The sequence below is a fragment of the Drosophila albomicans genome, chromosome 3 (genome assembly GCF_009650485.2).
Source record: "Drosophila albomicans strain 15112-1751.03 chromosome 3, ASM965048v2, whole genome shotgun sequence".
Lineage (NCBI taxonomy): Eukaryota > Metazoa > Arthropoda > Insecta > Diptera > Drosophilidae > Drosophila > Drosophila albomicans.
Window position 1 is genome coordinate 32,826,188 of NC_047629.2, and position 25,301 is coordinate 32,851,488.

At 36.0% G+C, this 25,301-nt stretch overlaps 1 protein-coding gene across 4 annotated transcripts in view; it reads right to left on the minus strand.

Annotated features, from left to right (window-relative positions):
• LOC117572537 (protein phosphatase 1 regulatory subunit 16A) overlaps nucleotides 1-25,301 on the minus strand; it is a 51,251-nt gene that overhangs the window by 8,479 nt on the left and 17,471 nt on the right. For 2 of the 4 annotated variants that reach the window (XM_034255407.2, XM_052004986.1), the window contains exon 3: nucleotides 11,943-11,989. The exons of 1 other annotated variant lie outside the window; for it this stretch is intronic. The gene's annotated coding sequence lies outside the window, so the exon portion shown is untranslated. Of the gene's footprint in view, nucleotides 1-11,942; nucleotides 11,990-19,650; nucleotides 20,423-25,301 lie in introns of those variants that run through there. One more of the 4 variants, XM_052004988.1, reaches the window with a different exon arrangement.

Below are 25,301 nucleotides of genomic sequence, written 5' to 3' on the forward strand. Positions count from 1 at the left end.
GCTTGAAGAAACCTCTTAAGTGTGCTTAAAAATTGCATTTAGATGCAACAGAGCATATTTTAAATGTTAATCTGCATTTATGAACTGCATCCGATTCGCCTTTATTCCACTTTCTTCTCTTCCTAGCTGGCAAACTTTATTGCAACTTATTTTCATGTGTAATTTAGTTGCACATTTTTGTTGCTAGCAGCTTCCCAACAATATTTACGATAGTTTTGAGCGCACATGTGCTTCGTATTTGCATTGCTAACCAGCTTAAATCGAACGGAAAGCAAATTGAATTCGACATTTCAAGCATTTTTGGTATTTTGTTGTACTTAAGGTATTCGATTCGGTAATTCGATGCTTGAATTGAGTAACAGAAGTATTACTCCTATTTCAGAAACATTAATTCTGTTTGTTTAGTGTTTTATATACTTCCAGATAAGAATAAAGTCACTAGGGAAAACAACAGATATAGCTGGCTACGCATTCGGATAATTTGAAGGAAATATACTGAAATTCATTGTACAAAGCAGACAACATTAAAGGTATAGAAAATGTCTCTCCTAGTTTCTTTTTATAAACCTAGAATGCAATGTGGATCTAACGACATTAGGCAAGTCGTACAGCAGAGTTATTGCCTAACATATAATGAGACCATGTTAGTATCATAGAACAGTTATGACTTAGGACAAACATGTATAATATACTATAAAATGTCTTTTATATACATTATGTATTATATATTTTCATATACTTTAAATATAATAAAACTGATAAGAATAATTACAAAAATATTTGTATATTTTAAAATATTAATAAATTTATAGATTTTAAATTCTTATAGTAATACTTATAACAAGTAAGAAAGCTACAGTCGAGTGGGCTCGACTGTGAGATACCCGCTACTTATTTTGAATAAAAGCAATATATTTTGCGGTATTATTCTCAAAACATACCAATTATACAACAAAAATACTAAAAATATATTTTGGGGTATTATTATTAAAATATACTAAAATACTAAAAAAAATATACCAAATGGTATATTTGGTATCTCGATATAGTACCGTATTCAAAATATACCATAGACGGCACAAAATACTAGATTGTCCGCCAAAGCAAATTAGACCCCTAGTAAGTAGTTTTTGCCCATACAAAAGTATTTCTTTAATAACTTCAATTTTTATCTGATCGCAACCAAGTTTTCAGGAATCATAAATACTATAGTTATTATTGTATATACCAAAATTCGCAATTCTAGCTTTACAATTACGCTTGTTATTCGATTTTTTTGATTTGCGGGGGCGGAAGTGGGCGTGGCAAAAATTTGAAACAAACTTGATCTGCGTGCAAACATAACAAATGCTGTCGAAAAAAATTATAGCTCTATCTCTTATTGTCTCTGAGATCTAGGTGTTTATACGGACAGACGGACAGACGGACAGACACACAGACGGACAGACGGACATGGCTAGATCGTCTCGGCTGTTGACGCTGATCAAGAATATATATACTTTATAGGGTCGGAGATGCCTTCTTCTACCTGTTACATACATTTCCTGCCGACACAAAGTTATAATACCCTTCTACCCTATGGGTAGCGGGTATAAAAATATATGATGGAGGCCGACAGCTTGAATTCATATTAAACTCTTTCTTTTAACGATACCGTACTTTTACGATATTGTTCATTAATATAAATTATGGATGATATAAAAATGTTTACACAAAGTTATAACCACAAATATGTTTTTTATTGTATGTAAGTATTATTTATCAATATTAAAAATGTAAGTTATTAAATAAATATTTTTGTATGGACTTAGTAAGGGTCTTAGTTGACTGATTGTCATTCAAAATAGGTAGCAGGTATCTTATAGTCGGTACTTTTTTGTAAACAATTATTTCCTTTTAATGTTAGTAATAACATTATTATTATTACTATAAAATAAATATTTTTTTAAAAGGTATTAATAATCAATAATAATAATATAAAGTAATGAAGTTAATAAAGTAGCTCGTAGTGTACATTAAAGTAAATATTTATAAATATTGTTTTGTTTGTCATAAAAAATAATTTAGTAAATAAAGAATCTCTTACATAAACTAAACTTTCCATTTCATATATTATTTACTATTGCTTGTTTAAAAAAAAAAGCAGGTAAATAAAGATGCTTTTACTAAAGCACTCTTCTGTGAACTAAAGTTTCCATTTCATATTTTATTTATGAGTTATGTTTTGCTTGTTATTAAAATAATCAAGTAAACAAAGCAGCTTGTGGTTAAACATTCTTGAGTAAACTAGCCTTATTTATGCGTATTAAACTATAAATGTTTGTGCCAATAAACATAAGCAATAAAGTGAATAATTGGCTTGGATCATGTGTCACAGCCAAATGCAAGCTGCAAGGCTGCAGGCCAAAGTTTATTCAAGAGTATTGTATTTCTAAATGCAAGGTAAACAAGCTTACATATTTCGAAGAAATCACAATTTGTAATTTGTAATTGGCAGCTCTATCGATCCGATTTTGGTTAATTGTGTGTGTGTGGCAGAGAATGTGAATCAGTATTTGGTTACCTATTGAACCAGATACGAGTTCAAGCGAATTGCATCCTCATGCAAGCTCAACAAAGCACTCATTATAAATTGTATGTATGTGTATGTGTGCGTGTGTGTGTGTGGCACTCAATTGGGAGTGTGGCGCGTCCCTTGGCTCATGCATTTTGTGGCATTGTGGATGTTGCCTCCGTGGAGAGTTGTTTGCCGCAAAGCAAAAGCAAATGCAAACACAAATTGGCACAAAGTACACCTGTGACCCTTTTGCTTCTTCCGTTTTGGTGTGTCCTTTTTTCCCCCCGTTTCGGGGGAGAAGGGACAACGCGGACAATCAGCAGTCGAATTTAATTTGCATAGCTTGGCGTTTTTGGCGTAACTTCAGTTTCAGCTTCAGTTTCGCTTGGCTTTGCTTTCGAGTCTCAGCAGGGATTCGACTTGACTCACGTGCGCTCGCTTTATTTGATTTTGATTTCATTTTTTTGGGGCAACTGCACAGCAGGCACAACAGCAGCAACAGCAGTAACAGCCACAAAACAACAATGTGGCAACAAGAACAACAACAGCAGCAACAACGATGACTATAATTTAGTTTACCCTGCATTGCTGTGGCACAGTTTTTGGGTCTCCAACCTACTCTCGAGCATGAGAACAACAACAGCAACAGCAACAACAATAACAATAGCCTGGCATTTTGCTTCAATGCCTTCGCTTGGCCTCGCCTCACGCCGTCTACCACATGCCTCATGCCTCATGCCACATGCCACATGGGCACCTCTCTTGGCAAACGCTTAAAACTAACATCCTTAACCTCATCCTTACCCCCTCCCCTCCCCGGACTCTGGCCAAGTCCGTCTCGTCGTCCACACTCGTTCACATTCTCATTTACATTCTCATCCTTATGCTAGCCGGGTGCTAATGCACTCAGTGCAAGCACATAATTCGCTGCCCTCGAGCCCGAGAGCATGCAACACACTCGGTGGCACACCAAGCGTTGAACGTTGCACGTTGCAGGTCGGACGTTGCTGTTGCCACCCCGTAAACATTATTTGCTAACCCACTGTTACAGTGGGCATCAATATCAGAGTACGCTCGCTGTGAATAGCTGTCAATTAGCATACGAGATTAACGGGGACCATCAAAGAACTCTCAAGTGCATTTAGATGAAGATTAAAAGAAAATTGCATTACGCACAATAAGAGAGAGTGAGGGATAAAGTGAGCGTCGATTATTCAATGTGGAAAGCAAAATAAAGTAAAGTCAACGATGTGCATAAAAAGTGAGAAGGAAAAAGAAAAATCAAGTGATAAATAAATAAAGAGAAATGCATGCTAATTTTGCATTAAAATTTGAACGAAATATACAATAGAACCAGGAATATTCTTATAAATATTTATAAGAACGAAATATAATATATAAAATGTAGTATAGAACAATATACAAAATATACAAACGCTTATGAAAAAATAAATGAAGAGAAATACGATTTTTTCATTATTATTTGAACGAACAATTTAAGTATCTCAAAGCACAGATTTGCAAATATTTGAAATACAAAAATGTAGAAGAAATTGTGTAGATTAAAATAGAAAGGAAAACACAAGTGAAAAACAAAGGAAACAAAATGCATTCTTATTTTTCATTAAATTTTGATAAGCAACAAATGAATTGAAAATACACGATAAATTCTAATAAAAATGAAAATGAAATAAAGAGAAAACTCAAATGACAAATAAAAAGTAGACACATGTGTATTTATTTTCCCTTAGAATTTAAACAAAAGATTCAGTAATCCCACAAATTATTCCCTTAGAATTTAAACTAAAGATTGAATAAAGCAAAAAATATAGTAACTTTGCAAACAAGCAAATAATAATGAATAAAATCAAAGTTAAAATATAAATTCACTTCAAAGGCAAAAGAACAAATCAAATAAAACAATAAATTCAAAATTCGAATAAAGAAAGAAAAATAAAAATAAAATATAGACACTTGAATTGAGAATTATAATTCCAGTTTAATCTTTGAAATGAAAGAAAGTGCCACTCATTATCAAATTGAAGTACAATCAAAAAGATCAAAGAAAGTGTTTAGCAACGTTGCAACATTAGTTTGTAAGGGAAAATGTTGAAAAGTCTTTTCTGCAATGATTTCAATAAAAGAAAATTGCAAGAGTAATCCGTTCAATAGCTGACATTTTGAACCCACACACAAAAAAAAAGCAGACAAAATGCGGATTGCTGTTGACAATCAATCGAACTTGTGTGGGATCCACTTGGGTATTAAGTTCGCCACACTGTGTGGCGCCACGCCGTCGTAAGGGCAACTCATTAGAGGGTCTACGCTCGGAGCCGAGCTTCCGTTCCCCCTCTGCACTTCATGTGCTTTAGCCGACGCAAGCCTGAAGGTGTTTTTGGCGCCTGTTGTGGCTTGGCTTGGCTTCGCTTGGCCCACTTGCCACTTGCCACAGTCACTGCTGCTGCTGCTGCTGTTGCCATTACTGTTGCTGTTGCTTTTGGACTCATGTTGCACATTGCGCCTGTCGAGAGCCATTCATTGCTGAGCTGTGCGTCCCGCCCTTGTCCTCGTCTTCGTCCTTCGCCTCTCTTTCGGCAGTCAGCAGCTTGGCCTGACGCTCTTCAGGTCATCATCAGCGCTGCCGTCGTCACTTGCCTTGATGTTGAGCCACTTAGTTTGAATTAAGCTTGAAGAGTTTTTCACATTTTTTTTGCTGTTGTTGTATTTTCTTTTTTGCTGGTGTTTTCCCTGCTCTTCCTGTTGGTCGTTTCTTTTTTTGTTTGTTATATCCCCTTTTAATGTCTTTATTCCATAAATTATTTGCTTTTAGCTGTTACTACTAAGCAGTTGCATAAATATTCAGCTTAAGCAGCAACAATATTAATAACTTAAGGCGCCACCGACAGAAAGAGAGAGAGTGAGAGTGAGAGAGCAATGAAGGAGAAGTCATTTACTCGATTGGACAAAGGAAACTGTCTACTGTCTGACCACACATAGCACGTATACGCCATGTTGCACGGCCATAAATCGGTGCGAATTTTGGGTAATTCAAGTAGATGCTGCTACAGTTGTTGCTTGGCTACCATTTGAGAGCTGATTGCAAGTTGCTTGCAGACCACACACATTCCCTTTTGTATTGACGAACAACACAGTGGAGAGAACAGTTTCTGCTTCAGCTTCAGCTTCGGCAGCTGCAACAGACAAACTCATAAATGAAAATTGCATCGCAATATCCTTGAAGCACCGGCATATTGCATGCTGTCAGTTCTGAACCTGCACCTGCACCTGTAACATATTTCCTTGCTGGCCCCCCGCTACATGACAGCCATAATAAAAACAGCAAAAAGCAGGGACAAAAAATGCCTCGAGGGGATTATCGAAAGCATAATTACAATTTCTTGGTTATTGCTCGTCCATTTTGTAATTTCGAATATCCTCGTTATGCATTTACATACACGGCGAGCCATAAATATTCATCGGATCACAAAAAGGAAATGTAGCACACAATTACGCACAATAAACACAATGAAAGTATAATTAGGAATTACGAGTAAACAAACAGATTTTAAAGTAATTAAAGGGTTTATAGCAAACTGTTTGTCCAGTAAACTGAAACTATATAAACATTAATCATGCTTTTTAAAAGACTTTTGACAAATATTATGAAAAGCTCAATAAATCAAAGTCAATTAATTTGAAATTCTTCCAATATTGGCAGCTTACACTCCTTATATAATGGATTCCTTTTGTAAGGATTTTAAGTACTCTTGAAAACATTGCAATATATTTTCTGTTAGGTTAATAAATTTTGAAAGCACTGCATTTGCAATAAAAACGCAAATAAATAATGACAATAAATAATTTATTTCTTCTTGCTGGCATTGAATATTCAATCGGGTTCTACTACCAAAAAATTCACATTTATTGTCTGCTATAAAAACGAGAAACTAGCGTAGTTGACCGACAGTTACCCTAGATTGTCCTTAATAATCATAATTTATTGAACTTCTATACAAATAAAGTAATGCAAGACGTTTTAGCATATCTATAAGGATGAGTTTAGATAGATCTTGAAATATATTCGGTTTAATTATTTTATATAAAAATTCAAAAAAATGTTATATTATTTTCAAATTATATATATTCAGATAATAAATTGATATACTAAATATTTAAAATTAAAAACAATTTCATTTTTGAAATTCACACTACAAATCTTTACAGATTTCTGCGACATACCCTGTTAATTTAATTTTCCCTTTAAGGGTATTCAAATGACTGTCACGATAATTCAATAAATTTCTAATGACATCTTCTAAAAAGGAATTTCAAAGTGAAATTGCAAAATATGAACTTGCATTCCATATTTTATTTTATTTTTTTTTTTTGAATTGTCATTCGTATGCTAAACGCGTTTCACAAAATGCTTAAATCTTGAATATGCAAAAGAAAATGCAAGAAAACAGCTTGCTTACAAGTAAGGCGACAAATGTTCTTCTTCTTTAATGCTGATTTAAGAAGAGATGACGACAAACAACAAAGTGAAAATTTGTCAGTTTGCTGCTTTAACCATCTTTTCCATTGCTGTCCATCAACTGTGAGCTTCCCTCTTGCACACAAATACAGACACAGAGACTTTGTGGATTCTTATGATGTATTTACGATGCTGATGTGTTCATTTTCTGCATGCTCTAATGGAGTCAACGGCAGCAGTGATGGCAGCAGTTTTGGTCATCTTTCAAAATTTAGCACAACGTGTTAAGACCAAACAGTGTGCCTGATGACACATACATACATACATACGTACGCCCACATTACACACATAGTGACGCACACATACACGCCCACAACGTAAGCGAATAAATGAGACAGCATGAGCGAGTGAGAGAAACACAGCGTGTGGTCCTTGTTGTTGCCTTCCTTTTTGCTGTTGTCATTGTCACTTGGTTTAAGCTGTGTCCATCATTTGTGTCATTTTTCTTGCACACAGCGCTTAACGAATGTTTTTAAAGTCATGGGTTAATTTCAGTTGCCACCCAACATTTGTGCGCGTTCGCTTTTACACGTTCTCTCTCTCTCTCTCTCTCTTCCACACTCTCTTTCGCTGGAGTTGTCGTTATTTGTGGTGAACACCTGCAGCGCCACCTATCGTTCAATTGTTTGCGTATCGGTTTAATTATTGCCTGCGCCCTTTTTTTTTTTTCATTGTTGCCCCGCCACTTTCATCGCTCTCGTCTTTCGCTGCGTCCGTCGTCCATTGCTTGCCTGCTCATTTATTTATATTCACGCCCACGGCTCATTTTCAGTTTGACCCACTGGCAAACTGGCTGCTCTCTTCCTCTTCCTTTCCCTCTCTCTCTCTCCCCCTCTCAAACGCGTAGTCCACGTCCAGTCTTCTCGTGTCTTTGTATTTTAAATTGCTGTTCCTGTTCTCATTTTCACTGTTGTTTCTCTTTATGTTGTTGTTGCTGTTGTAGTTGTTATTGTTGCTGTGCGTGGCTGCATTTATTTATGTGAGCGCGCAAAGAGGAAAATTGTGTCGTCGCCGCTTTTCGCAGGTGAAATATTTTTAATTAAAAAATCTTTTATTTAAGCGAGTGTCAGCGACGTCGCGTTCCCCACACACTGTTGCTGTTGCTGATGCTGCTGCTGTTGCTGTGTTACCTTCAACGCTGGGCAAACCAAAAACAAAAAACCAAAAAGTGTACAAACAAAATGCATTATTTTAGTGGTTCGCGCTTTTCTCCCCATTTCAGTTTCGGATTATGTGGCATTAACTATTTTTAAGCACAGCAAACAATTAAATGGGAGCATATTAGCTGTCTCTAGAAGTCAGCCAGCCAGTCTGTTAGCCACCCAGTCAGGCAGGCAGTCAGGCAGGCAGCCAAAGCCAAAGAGCCAAAGAGGAGCCAGCGACAGACGCGCAAAGTGTCCATAAAATATCGCAATTTATTTACGTTCTATGCACATAATTAATTTTTATTTATTCTGTCTGGAATTTGGTTGACTTGCCACAAAAATGCGCTTATTTAATTTCATTTCTGAGTGTATTTTATTTAGCTATTGTGAATTCATTTCATTTCTCTTTTTGGTCAAAAATAATTGTTTTTAAATTAGGGATTAAGTAAATGACAAAATAAAGTAAAGTTCTTTTTAAATCAATATTTGATTCAATTCAATATTATTATGAATTTTTTCAATATACTTCGTTATAAATTCTTTTTTAGATGATATATTTTCATTAAATTTTAATACATTCACTTTTTGCTGCACACTTTGATTAATCGCCTTTTTTCGTTTTAAATATAATTTTTTTATAGAGCTTCATTTAGATGACATAATCACATTGGAATTTCGCTCAACTTCCTTTTAAGTCGACAGCACTTTATTTTAAACGAATTATTTAAAAAGTGGTATTAGTTTCAATGGAATCCAAAAAATTCCCATTGCCGTTTTTTTTTATATGACAGCTGAAAGTTTTTCCTTGCGCTCCATTGCTGCTCTAATCTTGCGTTAACCCACAGAAAAACAATTGATTTTAATGCATGGACAGACAGCGTACACTTAAAGTCAGAAACGTGCCTAGAGCTAAACCCATATATCTGTCCCCCCCTCCCCCCCCCCACACACACACACAAGTTGAATGCAGAAGCTGTAAGCTCAGGAGTTATTGCTGTCAGTGCATGCAAATATGTAATGCCGAAGAACTTTTCGCTATCTGTGCTGTTTGGTAGTATTACGAGCCACCTCGCATAATGTTAATGCTGTTTCCTTGTTGGGGAATCCACAGCAAATCTCAGCGAAACACAGCCCAAGCGATGAGCACCACTTTCAAAGTGGAATGCCGAAAACAAAAAAAGTTTGCACTTATTTTATTGTTGTAGGACGTTCTCTCGCACTCACTCAGATACACGTACATATACTTTTACTATATAGTACCCCAGTGGTGCACAGACTACCTTTAACCATTTCCCAGTTGCCATATCTGCGCTCCAGTTTTTAACAAGGTTACACACACACACTCTCACACAGAGGGCCCAAAGTTTCATTACATTTTGCTGTTGTTGCTGTTTTCAGTGTTGATTTTTTTGTTTCGGTCATTTGCAATATGCGCGCCATTTTGCCAAACCCTCCCCAAAATAGTTCCCCTTCTTTTTTGTTTTTTGGATAGGTTTGGGATAGGGACTCTCACTCACATAGCAGTAACTGTAATTCGTGTCTCTCTCTCTCTCTGACTCACTTTCTTCTCTTCCACGTTTTGTATTCGCTCAGTCAGTGGGGTGATTTGCGAAACGGTGTCAAACGGATATGCATGTTGATTTAATTTGCACCTTCGTTTAAACGCTCGGACCCCCAATGATCCCCCATTGAAAGCCCGCTCCCTCGAGGCAGCGTGTGCAAAAGTGAATTATATTTTTGCGCCAGACGCCAGTGAATTAGAATTGGCCCCAAACTGCTCCAGTTTTATAGACCCCAAAAGCCACGGCTTTTGCCAACGAACATGGAACGTTGCTGCGTTCCATGTGTTCCATATAAAATATGCATGTCCTGTGCGAAAATCAACGCCAGCTAATTGCGCGATTTTTATCACCAAACAGAATGAGGTCGTGAATTCGACCCCAAAACAACAAAACAGCGCTAGAACAACGTTAACAACAGCAACAACAATTATGGCAACAAAATGAAGGCGAAACGAAAGTTTTTTTTTTTGTTTCGTTCCGTTATCGTTATTCGTTCACTCTTTTTTCGTTGTGTTTTTGGCTTGGTGCTGATTAATTAATTAATACAAATTATACAAAGCGAACGATTTATCTCGCTGCGCGTATACGCAATATATACATATACAGCGAGCAACGCTGCGTATGAGTAATGAGTTCAACTAAATTTGTGTGGCGTGAAGAAGTTTATTACGTCGATGCTGGACGTCACATTTGGTCCGAACTCAACGTTCATTGTCGTTACGGTCTGGGCACGTGTCAGAATGCCGCTATTTATTTATTTAGTGGCTTAATAATTGAGCACGTGATCTTATAAATGTTATGGGCCACGCATAAACCTGAACTCGCTCTATTCAGCACACATTCCAACCTGCCTCCTTCATATTTCTTTTGCTCTGCCTCTTCTCCTCCTCCTTCTTGTCGTCTCATTTCCGGTAGCCATTTGAGCACGTAATTGGCTTTTGGGAGTACACACAACTGGCAAATTTGTATTAAATGTAGGTACGCGTGTGCACGCAGAGCCCGTGAGTCCCTCACAAAAAGGGGTTTAAGGGCAGCTTATGTGCTCTTAATATGGACACCAGACAGACAACAAGCGAGAGGGTCTCTCGAACAGCAGTGAAGGGACAGAACAGGACAGGACGGGACGGGACGGGACAGGACAGGAGAGCACAGCAAGAGGCGACAAGGCTTGAAAGCCAGTGTGGCACGTAGGCAGCAGTGTCAATGTGAGGCGAGTCCAAATGCAAAAGGTTCTCCTGCATGGCAGCAAGTCTCGACTTGATGGGGGACCGCAACGCACTAAAACGATCCTGTGCCTAACGGTGCTTTCTGTTATGATTGAAAATACTGATGATGACATCAGCGATAAGCAGAGGGATAATATCTGGACAAGTTTTTAGAGTAAAAGGGTTCAACAGCTGCGTAAAGGAAAGTCTTGAATAAATTATTATCTTTATTTATTTATTGCATGGAAAAATGCGTGTTTAACAACAGAAACAACCACCGAATTGACTGTATTTAAGTTTAAGAATCTTGCGGTAAGTATCAAGAATTCTGGGAATTAAATAAGAGCACATTGTTGGGTAACAAATGAAAATACAAAGTAGCAAAGTCCCTAAAGAGAATAAAGTTATTTGACACAGCAAATGCTTTAATACGAGTAATTCTTAAATTTCCCAAAGTAAAAGTACCTAATGGAATATGTTAATGTTAGCAGTTTATTTGCAAGTTTATTACAAAATTCAATAAACTTGAACCTTGTACTTTGATCGCTACAATTTACATTAGACTTTATGTGTGAGCCATTCTATAAATAAATAAATAGCAAATATTTATTTAGCTATCGTAACTACTTTTATCATTTGTTTTATTAGCAACTTTCTAGCTCAGTTTATTTGGGACTTTTCCCGCATTTATCTAACACTTGATACGCAATAATGTGCCACATAAAGTGAGAAATTATCATCAATTGCTATTGCGGGAGTACAAGTACATATTTGCCTACCTTTTTTTTTTGTGTGTGGCTTATCTTTATTTATGGCCATGTGTGTGTGCCTATATTTAAATAGGTGTTTTTTGCACATTTATCTAACTTCCAATAACGTGCTTCAGTGCTTGGCGTTTTCAATTTCAAAAGAGTTCCCCAAATTCGATTATTTGCTTACCTTCTTCTATTTTGCTTAACGAGCTTTTTAGCCACACGGACACAGAACTAGAAAAAAAAGAACAGAAAAAAATATATAGCGAAAGAATTTCGTTTGCTGACTATCAGAACGTTAAAGCGGTAGGAAAAAAATGTCAATGAAAAACTGCTTTTCAGAGTCCGCAGTACATGTCCCCAAAAGTGCTTGTGGGCCAACATATTGCCCACACCCTCATCCACTATACATAGATAGTAGTATATATGTATGCGAATAGAACCTAGAACCTACCCCACAGACATATGGGCTGCACCCTCAGCTGAGCTGAACTGAACTGCTGCTCCTCTTCCATATGGGCGCAGATTTTTTGTCGCCCTTCGAAATACCCTACGGCAAAATAGGCGAAGACCCTGCTAACTGATGAATCACAGAAGCAAAAGATTCTATTAGTGTGGAACTTCTTGTTTGTGTGCAATGTTTCGTTAAAGGGAAAGTAAGTAAATACTAATTTAGTAATTAGCTGTTGTCCAATTAAAAACTGTGTTTGTTGCCACTAATTCCTTGTAAATAACACGTAAAAAGGTTGCAAAAGTCCTTGAATTTCATTCTTTACTCTTTGTTCATGATAATTATTATTATTATTTTTCCTTTTACTATTACAACCGAATTTTAGGCAACCAGCTTAGCAAATTATTTATTACGTAGTATTAACAATTTAACCAGTCATAAAATATAACAATAATAACAAAGCAAGAACATTGAATTTACTTTTTAACAAATGTTATTGTCTTCCGTTTCTTCCATTCATATTATTCCATAAATTATTTTCCATTTCATTAATTTTATTTTAAATTAGTATCAACACTATACATATTTTTTTAGCCTTTTTTTTTGAAACTATTTTGATGTACATTTTTACTTAAACTGGTTTACTGCTACCCTTTTGACAGCTTAGACAAGTAACACATTTTATCCTTTCTAAGACATGATTCTCTTCATAAGCTGTATTTTTGCTTTAAAGTATTTTATTCTCAATAAAGCGTATAAATTGAGTATTATTTACTTCCTCTTTTCGTAGCATACTTTTCAGCTGGTTTGCCGTAGCAATTGCCTCTATGGGTAACTGATAGCTCGACTCTTTGGCTATTGACTTTTCACCGACTTCTTGTTATCAAGCGAAAACTTCAGCTGTTTTTTTGCCTTGTTGTTTTTGTTATTCATGTCGCCTACACTTTTGCTTTGAACTCTTTAATAGACGTACCTACATATATACGTAGACGAAGTGTTCGCAGACATGAACACATGACATTTATGTGTGTGTATGTGTGTGTGAGAGTTTATTTAAAAGGCCTTCACGCACACTAAAGCGACCAACTTCAACTTTCAGTTCCGTTAGAGCGACGGCCGCACAATGCACTAAAATAACTGTAAATAACAATTTGCAAGTGGGTGTAAAAGAGGAAACACATGCTCAATTGTAAGGGCGTGCCAGACAGAGATAGCGACACAATTTATTTCTCCCTCTCTCCCTCGCTCTCTCTGCGGATGGGTCTATAAAAACTGCAAGGATGCAGCAATAAAATGTCGGCACTGTAACGGTAAAAAACGATGGCGGCGATTTAAGCGATGACGCTGACGACAACCGCAGGCCAAAGTCTTCCCCTCCCTCCCTTGCTCTGCTCCTCATCACAAAGTGTCGACTAGAGGGTGGGAGGGAGAGGAGGTTAGTGGTAGCTCATCCCGTTGTTGGCCATATGTGCGAAGTCGACGTCTGGCGGCGCCTTGGCCAAAAGCGGGTCGTTACGTTGACAACCTCCGCCCCCCTCAGCAATTGTAGTGTGTGTGACCCACATTTGAAGCGTGCCGAGAAGCCGTAGGCCGCCCTTGCTCCCCACCTCCATTTGCGCTCCTCTTTTGCACCCACTTATGGCATGTCTTTAGCCTTTATATCGAAATTGAAAAATTTCCTCTACTTTTTTCGTTGTCGTCGTTGTTGTTGTGAGTTGCACAAGGAACGGTTAACATTCATTTTAAATACCGTTTGCCGACGTTTTAGCGCTGCACTTGCATAACTACTTTAAAGCACATCTTGAAAGTCAAAACAAATCCTTATGCAAATTTAAAGTGCAGTGTAAAAATCTTCTTCTTCCTTGTGGAGTTTTAAAGTTTATCGAACTTGCAAATTACTCAAAATGGTAATTTTATCGAACTTGCAAAATACTCAACAGAGTAAATTTATCGAACTTGCAAAATACTGAAAAAATTAAGTTTATCGAACATGTCGATTACTCACAAAGGTAAGTATTGATAACAACTTACAGTTTATTAACGAAAAATACAATATTACTTGAAGTTTGCAATGAATTTAAATCACTTAAACCCTACAGCACATTTTTGTTAACTTTGATTACTTGGTTGAAACTTTTAAATACTTTAAAAAGGATTTACTTGCAACTGATAATTTAATTGTAGGGCATTATTAAACATTTAAATTACTTTTGTTAATCCCATCATTATGTACGCTAACATCATTATAGCTTATTGTCTGTTAAATAAATAACATTTGCAAAGCGGCTTTCAGCACGTTTTCAATGTGTCTTCCTGGAATTCGCAGCATGAAGCAGCTTATCAAATATATTCCAACCAAGCGGAAATCTATTGAAAATTTGCGCTGAAAGGAAATGTTACACCAGCATGTTTAATCCCACAAATGTTAAGCTGTTTAGCAACTGAATTAACTTTGGATTTAATGAACTATTTAAATTTCTGGCAGTGCATCACATAGTCGACTTGGCACATTTTTAGTTGAAGTTCCAGCAGAGTTTATTCAATATATGGTACTGCACATTTATTTGGCATGTCGAGCAATTGTTTTGTTTGTCTGGGCAGGCAGAATTTCATTGCTTTACCAACTGCGTTCAAATGTCACTTAGCATTTTGTACTGTTGTCGCATTTCAGGGGGCTTATTTCGAATTCCACTTTACGAGTCGGCATCAATCCCAATCTGAATGGCACACGGTCTTTTATTTTTTTTTTTTTTTTTTGTATTTTGTTGTCCTTCAATTTAAATTTTGGATGATCCCAAAAGTATGCTTTGGTAATTTCAGTGGAATTAATTTGAATTTGTGTTTTGGGAATTCGGTCTTTTGATTTACGTATACGTATTTATATTTTTGTGTAAGTATAATTTGTGCTTTTTGGTCTATGACATCGTCTTTGAGTGGCTTTAAGTGGATTAATTTAAATCATTTGTTTGTCGTTATTGCTGCCCGCTTCTTGTTGTTGTCCCCGATGTTTCTGTAGTTGTTGTTGTTGTTGTAAAATTGTGCGTGTTGCGGTTGCTGGGGCGGTTGATGATAAATGAGTTTTCCATGCGCTGAATTTTGCCATTTTACGCAAATGTTGTTGCCTGCTTTTCTGCACACGCGACTGAGTATATGTGTGTGTGTATGTGTGTGTGGTTTGCCTTTCTTTTTTCCCGCTCGTTTTTACACTTGAATGGCTTTACATTGCATTTGCGCATATATCTATATGTATGTATATGGATGGAAGTTTATATAAGGTTGCTGCCGCCTCATAAAAATTTGATACGTAATGTGGGTTAAAGTGATAAGCAAGAAAAAGATTTTGCGGTTCTCTTCAAACTTAGTATCGCGGCATATCGCTTATCGCTTGTCAATTGCGCTATTGGGGGATTGCCTTATTGATCATCTTGGGCGTTAAGCTGTCACTTTTATGCATTGCCCATAAATGATAAAGTATGGCCAAAAGTTAAAGCCACCCATAACATGCGACGGATTAACTTTAATGGCAAGTAGCTCTAATAGTACTTATTCTATATTGTGGAGCATAACAATGAGCTCGAGTGGCAAAATGGCGTTAATAATACGAAGACTTTGCTAGTACTCTCATTTAATTAGTAATAACAGTATCCATTTGCATCTAATATTCGCAACTATAATTGCATCATAAGCGGATTACGCAACATATAAAAGCTTTTAAATTATAATTAAACATTTTGTTGGGTACGAACCACATTCATTTAAAGTAGCTTAAAGATTAAACACAATTATGACACATAAATGGACTTACGTCATTAATAAGCTGCCCAAAAATTAAAGGATTATTTAAATGTTGGGTATTTTCAGTAGAATTTGTGGCCATTTAATAAAGGAAATTATACAAATTAAATGCATACATTTGTTGTATGATTTTATAATTCCAGCAAAATGTGTTTCTATTTATTGCATATACAAAACGCTTTAATGTGCTTTCCAGCATTAAAAGCTTAAGCAGATTAGATTTTGTTTGTCTCCTTAAGTTTAGCTCCTTAATGATTAAATACATAATCATACGCTTCCCAAAAATAAGAAACTTATTCCAATGTTTAGTGAATTCAATCAATCAAAGCATTTTAAATACAATAGAAACGAAATCATTTTATAATTTCTGCATTAATATGTTATATATGTATATAAAGCTTTAATGTGCTTTCTAGCATTATGCAGATTATGTTTTTTTTTTATGAATATGATTACCGTATAAGTATTCAATATAATTTGTTACAGCATATTCATATATTATTATATAGAAAGAACACCTTTTTATACTTGCTGCTCACAAATATAAAAAAAATGTTACACCAAATGTGCTTCAATTTATTGTGCATTAATGTGTTATATATAGAAAGCTTTAATGTGCTTTCCAGCATTAAAAGCTTAAAGAGATTAGATTTCGTTTGTCCCCTTAAGTTTAGTTAGTTTAAATACATACTCTTAAATAGTCCTGCGTTGTGATAAAGCTTCCCAAAAATAATAAGCTTATTCTAATGTTTAGTGAATTCAATCAATCAAATCATTTTAATTACAATAGAACGATATCATTTTATAATTTCTGCATTAATTTTTTATATATGTATAAAAAGCTTTAATGTGCTTTTTAACATTATGCAGATTATGTTTTTTTTTTTAATATGATTACCGTATAAGTATTCAATATAATTTGTCACAGCATACATATTAATAGATAATGGGAATTCTAGAAAGTACATAATTTTATAATAGCTGCTCAAAAGCATAAAAAAATCTTACACCAAATGTGCTTCAATTTATTGTGCATTAATGTGTTATATATAGAAAGCTTTAATGTGCTTTCCAGCATTAAAAGCTTAAGCAGATTATGATTTTTCCCAGAATTTCCTAAAGCAATTCATACGAATTCATCGACGTAAATCAGGCGAATAATTCAGATTTAAGAGATTTGCTGAAATATAAGAATAACAGCAGCTGCCTGTCCCATGAAGTATGCTTCAACTTTCTGATCTAGCTGCGTCGTTGATTTTTTTGTTAGATTGTGGGTATTTTTGGGCAGCTTCTGCTCCATCGGCTGTCAGCTTAAAAGCAAAGCAAAGCTCAGCTCAGCTTATCTGCATAAATTTCACGCAACTAATTAGCGAAACCAACAAAAATTGCGCCAGCAAAGTAAAAATCTCTTTGAATAAAAAACTGAAAAAGAGGGAGATGTGTGTGTGTGTGGAGAGCAAGCACTCACAATTAGCATAATATAAGTACTGAGTGAACGAGAGTGAATTGCAGTCAGAAAATATGCAAAACAACTAAACAACTTTTCGGTTTTTTTTTTTTTTTTTTGCTTTTTTTGTGGACAACACTCGTCAAATTCTGAAAAGCAACACTCAACAACTTTAAGCCTTTAAAGCTGGCCCACAAAAATTAAAGAGAGATGAAATGAGAGCCACATAAATAAGTGGGCGAGTGGTCAGCGAATTTGGCAGGAGATTAGCTAAAAACAGTTGGCCCCATTTGTGGGCAATAAAATTGCAACAATTGCATACAAATTTCTGTCTCTGTGTGTGTCTCCCAACGAAAGGAAAATGGCCGGAAACTGCCAGCGGCTGTCACAGAGCGCAGCTCGTTTCCGCTTGGTCAACGTTGCGCAGCAAAGCCGAGCGCCATGGCACACTGGCAAATTATGGCAATGGATGCGATTTTTCTGCTTCTTGTGTTGTTGATGGTCAACAACAACTGACAACTGACAACAACAACAACAAGAACAAGAAGAGAGTAGTTGACTTTTGCCAGCTAGTTTTTCGCATTACCTTACGATTGATAACCATCTTTAAAGTCCCCGGGCAAGTTTAATCAATAAGTGGGCCATAAATTATGAAGCTGTCGATGGAAATAGCAGTGCGTAAATAACAGAATATCGTGTCATTGGCCATGGTCACATGTGGGTAATGATGAGTGCTTAGGTTGGCCACTTCCCTCCACGCACACACAAAGAGACAGTGAAACACACACACATATCATATGTATACACACACCCACACAAACACTCTCTCGCACACACTCACAGCTTGTGTGGCCAATTGAAAAAGTTGGCCCTTTGGCAGCAGCGTTATTTGCTCTGTTCTTGTGTTATGTTTTCAAGTTGTTTTTGGCAGCTGAACTTTCATTCAACATTTGTTGCCATTAAATGCCATAGTTTGTGTGCGCCAATTTCTAATGGTTCCCTTGTCTTCTTTTTTCCTTTTTTTGGTTTTTTTCATTTTGGAATTTTTACGCTTTTTGGATTTATGCGGAAAACGCATTAAAAAACTTTCTGATGAACTTGGCAAAACTCTTGTAATTACTGCACTTGACAGTTTTACACTCCGCGCCAAAGAGCTCTAAATTACCAATTAAGCTCTTGATCCGATTACCAAATTATGTCATACAAATAATATTTAACAGATTTTCCACATGTCTTGCATTGCCAAAGTTGCTATGCCAAAGTGTTCTCCAATTAATTTGCAATTTATGAACAGCTTTAAGCCTATTTTCTGCCTAAAGTAACAGTTGAGAGGAAACATAAATAAAGAGGATTGAAAAGGCGCAACAAAATAAAGTCATAAATCATAAAAAGTTAGGCGGAGATTTTCCGTTTAATTGGAAAAGCTTTCGCACATTTTTAAGTGCACTTCTTTCGAAAGTCTGCATTAAATTTGCTTTGAAAAAATACTCTCCAAATAAATTAAAACACTTTAAACTATGTTCTACAATATGCAAATGAAACGCCAGATGAGCGTTTAAAATGAAATAAACTGCGGCTAAAAGTTAGCAGAACAAAAAGTTAGAAAAACAAACATTGTCTGCACGAAAACAACAAACAACATTATTTAGTTTGTAATTAGTTTGGTATAGAATGAAATTAATGTTATTCAGTTTTCATATTTATTTTGCAAACCAAAAATAAATAGAAGCTTTGTTCATTTTAAATAACATATTCGCGCGCAATTTAATTGAATCTACTGTATTTACACAAGTGTTAAGCAATAGTTGTTATTTTTATTAAATAACACCGTTGACGCATTTATGATTTCCATTTAATGGCCAAGTAATGATAATATAAACCGACAGCTCGTAGCTGTCAACGGTGCGATCAATATGAAATCAAGTTTCTCAGAAAGAAAAAAAGAGCAGAGAAAAGCAAATGCCACTTATACTCAAATATACTTATAGTCGCCGACAATTGACAATGATATGTATATAATTCAGAGATATGTACATACATATATATGCGAAATATTAGAAATGTGTTGACATTTGATTTGTGGTCTGACGAAATTGGGGTAAACAGGTTTTTGGCAGGAATACGATTTTCACTTAATTTATGGAACTGCATTATATATATTGGCTGTTTATTAAATATTTTGTTATTTTTAATTCATCATACCTGCTTTTACGATTCTCATTTGTTTTTATTATATATATTTCTTTATTTTTGAATTTCTTGGCTTTTATTATGAATTCCTAAATTCTTGGCGATTTTGGCATGCAGTCGCTACGCTGACGCCTCACACACACACACAAACACACACTGACAACAATCATACGCCCCGTGTGTCCAACAATCTGTCTTTGCTTATCTTAGGCGGTCGCACGTATCACGTGAATGGCAACAACACATAAAAAAACCCGATGAAGTGTAGCAAAGCAAAGCAAAAATGAGCAAAAGCAGAATTCAATTTTTACTACTATTATTTTTTCTGTTTTCTTTCTTTGTTTTTACTTTGGTTTTTTGTGCTAATATTTTCGAATTGTTTGCCGCGTGCGCCACCTTATCGACATTGAATTCAAGTTGCTGCCGCAGTTGTTGTTATTCTTGTTATTGTTGTTGTTGTTATCACTGTTGTTGCTTTATCTCATTGTGTTGTGTTGTTCTAGGCAAATTGCTCGCTTGGCATTTACATTTTCATTTTCATTTCTCGTTGTCATATTTGGCATGCCTTGTGACACAAGTCGAATAAATTGCCAAACAAATAGCGAATGGCTAAATGCAAACGGCACGCGGCGTATACGTAATAAAATTCGAAGCGACACAAACGCGCTTCGAATAATTTTTGCGCGACTCGCTCACGTTTCATTCACGTAGAACTCAGAACTCACAGCTCGGAAATCGAACTCGCACTCGCACTCGACAACAAACAAACAGACGAATTCGCGTTGCCACAGCAATTTTCTTTCAATTTGAAAAGCGTCCGTTTTGTTGCTGGCGCTGCAGCGACAGAACTGAAACTGAACGCAGTCGAAACACTTGAAATATGGCCAAGCGCCACAACGCGCCAAAGAGCCAAAGAACCAAAGCAGCCAAGAGCCAAGAGCCAAAGCCGTGGCCAAAATGCCGCAGCGTCGTTTTCAGTCGTCAACGGCGGCGTCTCGTTGCCAATAGGCGCAGGCAGGCAGGCAGGCAACAGACGGGCTGGCGAGGGACGAGGGAGGGCAGAAGGCAGGCGATTGCGCCAGTCTAGCTATGAATGAGTGAATGCCAAGTGACAAGTGGGCGGTGAGTGTTAGAGCGAGTGAGCGCAACGCAAAGGGAGACAGCAAAACAGACAGACACACTACAAGAGAGAGAGAACAAGAGAGACAGAGAGTCTTAGAGAGAGCAAGCCACGAACGTTGCCGAGTGCAAAAAACATCGCATCGATTCGATGTTCTATGTCGAACTTGACTGCACAGTGGTCAAGCAGTTGCAGTAATTTCAAAATAATTCTCAAGGTAATCAAAGCGGTTAAGCGACAATGAAAAGTTACTTTTAACTAACTTAAGTTATAAGTTATAAAAGTATAAAACATATCGATTATTATTATACTTTTTGAGATACATTAAACCAATACCAACTCACAAATTTATATAATAAAATAACATTAAAATAACAAAAGTTATAAAAAAAAACTTAAGTACTTCGATTAATTATTACCAAATAGTAAAGATATATGGCGAGCAAAAAGAAAACAAAAAGTATTGTTAAAAATGAAATAGTTATTTATTTTTAGATTAATGCTTTAGCCTGATGGAAGGAATTTTATTCATTGTTGCAAAGAAATTACATAAATAAATACAAAAATTATATTTATTTATTCTATTTAGAGCTTTAAGTTAATTAAAGAGTTATTTCTCTTTTATAATATTTACTATTTTTTGCTCCACCTAAATTCGACTGTAACCTTGTTCGCAATATGCTTATTGCGCATACAAAAAATAAAATGAATATGTTAACTATGATTTTTCCGAAGAAATCCAGTTTTAGTTACTGAAAGTGAGATTACGAGTTTATATTTGAGTTTTATTTCTTGTAAATAAATTTGTTATCTACGAAAAAATAAGAAGTTGCTTTCCCACAAGGTTTGCCTACTTAACTACTTGAGTATAATCAACCTTTATTACATTTAATTGGCAATAGAATAAATTTGTATTTACTGTCGTTAGTTTGCCGTGCCGACATCATGCCAAACAAATACTTTTGCACCACGGTGCGTATGTGCAATGTGCTGCATTGATTGATAGCGTGGCAATATTTGCGTGGGTAGCCGGCAAAGAGCATTCAGAGAGTCATTGTTTTGCACTCTTCACAGTCCTCTCTCTCTCTCGCTCGCCTTCTCTCTCTGTTTGTGCTCTCGTATTCACGCTCTTTCTCACTCGCTCTGACGCCCGCTCTTTTCGTCTGAGGCGCCAAGAAACAGCTGCTTTATGTTTATTTGTTTGTTTGCTTTTGGGTCGCAATGCTTTTCCTCTGCCTTGTTACCGTTATTGTTGCAGGCAGGCAGGCTGCCTTGCAACAGTCGCCTCATCAAAATATCTGAGCCATGTCTTCGACTTGCACTACTCAATTTGCTGTCGCAGCTCCTACACCTTGCCCCCTTAAGGGGTGGCAGAGGGGGGTGGGTGGACTTTATAGGAAGGCGTCGCAAACGCCTGTTTTACTGGCTGCCGCCACATCAACTTTTATGGCCTTCAAATTGTTTCCGAAACGCTGCGCCATTGTATGCTCTCCCCCCTTCTCCTCTTTCGCCACCTTCTTCAATCTCGCATCGTTGTCAGTGACTGACGCTGACTGTGCACCTCACCGCGGGGGGTGGGGCAGCAGCATTATCAGCAGTGTTGCCCGCCCACGTTGCGTCTTAACTTGTCTTGACTTTGGCTCGCTAAAAGATTTGCTCCATTTCATCTGGCTTTGCCATAGATTTGTGTTTGTCCATTTGGCGTCTGTTGTTGTTTTGTTTATCGTTCCAGTCTCTTACCTATAGTACTATGTTAAGTACTTCTCCTTCTTTGCTTTCCACTACTTCTACTTCTCCTACTTCTTCTTCTTCTTTTGGTATTCATAGTTTGGTGCTATCTTTTGTTATTGTTGCTTGTCTTACTGTTGCTGTTTGTTAGCTCACTCTTGGCAACTAGTTTTGCATCTGTTTCTGTTGCTGTTTCGTTACTTTTTTGTGTTTGCATTCGCGTTTCGTACCTTCTCTTTTTGCATTCACTGCAAAAGTTCTACCTCAAATTCTGCGCATCGTTTTCATTGTTTACATTTTGCAGTGTTCCGTTATTTATTTGCCTTCCACAACGGAAATTTGCCTGCTGCTCTTTCGTTGTTCTTTTTGTGTACTCTCCACTCGTCTCGCCTTCTTCCAATTCCCATTCACCGCCATTCACCGCCGCCCGCTCACCTTTGTCGTTATTTTGCTCTTTCTGCTGTTTGACGATTTTTTATGGGCTGCTGAAAACCACTTTGTTTAACAAATGTTGTTTGTTTCATATATACTATATATACCCTGTGTTTAACACAATGCTTTCGCATTGTTGAACTTGGATTCCGGGTGTTTATAAATGTAGTGCTTAAAATAGCTCGGCATTTAATTAAAATTGCACAGAGCAATTAGAGCATAACCATTTCCTAACCTAATTCAATTATTATTCTGTTTAGATATAATTATGAAGAGGATTCTGTAAATTGGCTACGAAGATGCCAATTCATAGAATATTAATCACTGGTGTTTATGTGGTTTGAGCAAACATTTTTTTCCTCACAAAATGTTGTATCATGTTGCTTACAATCTTAACATATATTAATATTTTTAGGTAGTGAGGAAAATTGGACTACTCTATTTTCTCTTCTTCTCTTCAGTACTCTTGTAATTATCTCATTTTGTAATAATGTGTTCAATCTATATAAAAAAAAATAATAATAACTCATGTAACTCGTTATACTAAGAATATCAATATAATAAAAGATTAATGTAATAATTAACGCATATTTAACATATAAAAAAGAGATAATTATGCTGATTTTTTCAAATTATCTTTCTAATTTTTCATATGTCCAATATACGATTAATTTATTAAAATGAATGTCATAATCAATTCAACTATCTTAAAAAAAAAACAAAAATTTAGAAATAATATTTAATATTTAAACAAAAAAATGTATTGGATTGGTAACATGCTGCAACTCTTTTTACATATGTATATCGAATATAAGATGAACATAATAATAAATTATTGTAGTAATATCAATTCAACATAAATACAATATTTGTTAAACAAAACGTAATTGATATCATATGAAATTTGGTAGCTAATTTCAATCCTAACACCTTTTACAACTTTTACAGGGTATCACATTGTCTATCAGTGCCATCATTAGCTCTGTTCTTGCAACTGTAACAGTTCACTATTACGTTGCCACCTACGCTTGCCCTAAGGGTTGGCGTCTATTAATTTTTATCGACGCGGGTTTTCCCCTCCGTTTTCCGCTTTCGCCCTTTTCGCTGTCTGATATATATTTTGTTTTTTAATTATTTGATTCCTGATAAGCATAGCGCAGTATTGTGTAATATAAATATAAGAGTCTTTAACGGTTTATGTGCAGTTGTAAAGTGTGAGCGCCTTTTATGGCGCATTTCCTCCTCCTCCTCCTCCTCATTTTTGTCGCTGTGGGCGTGGCGAGGTTGGCGGCGGTGGCAAAAGAGTCTTTTTATCGAAATCAGTGTCTTAAGTGCTTTGATGAGTGCGCGAATTGTTCATAATTTTAGTGGCAAACAGCTGCTGGGAATTGCAAATGGATTTGCTTGATAGAGGAGAAAATTTCACTTAAGCGAATCGCAGTTTTATGATTGCAGCAAAGTGTCAGATAAAACCAGCGAGTCGGACAAATATTTGGCTAATGCCCGATAACTCTGCTTACACACTGCAATGTGACTAATTCTTTTCATAGTGGAACTTTTTTGTGCTTCCCTCTTTATCACTAGCGTACTAACTAAAACCACTTTTATTTCTTATAGCAAAAAAAACAAAAAAATGTGTAGAATTATCGTGAAATATAATCAGCAAATTTTTGATTATTTATGATTCGTTTAATTTATTACACCCAAGCTCTTATCATCCACAAATGTCACATTATTATATTTATTTGTTGGCAATCTTAAGGGCATGTGTTCGAGGCCAAAACGAATGAATCATGTGAATGACAAAAATTCCAAGACAGGTAAATTCGATTACGAGTAAAATCTAATTATCTATCACACGTTTATAATTTAAGGATTGCAATTCCATTGCAAACCAATACTAATTGGTATGCATATGGAATGGTAATCGAAATATGAAATCCAATGCCTAAACTGAACACATTTATAATCGCATTGACTGTTTTGCAAATATGCAAAGGCCATTTAGTTGGAAGCATTTGTTTGACTTTGATTTGGCATATTCTACTTTCATTTCGAATGCATTATGTGTCTGTTTAAACTGCAATCAATTCTCTTCATTTATTCATTTGAATGCTTGTTTCGTCTGTTTATCAAATAGAAATAAAACTTTCAGCTTTGACTGCAGCAAAAATTCCAGTTGCAAAAGAAAATTAAACAATGTTTATATAAAAAAGACGAAGAGAGCATTCCGTTGAGTGTTTAATAAATGGCAAAAATAGAAAATAAAACTTTAGTTGCCATTTGGAAACTATCAATATTAATTTCAAAGGATTCTAAATTTATTTATTCGGCGCATTCAAACTCCCAAGCTTCGCAAGCTATTCATTTCGGATTTTAAAGG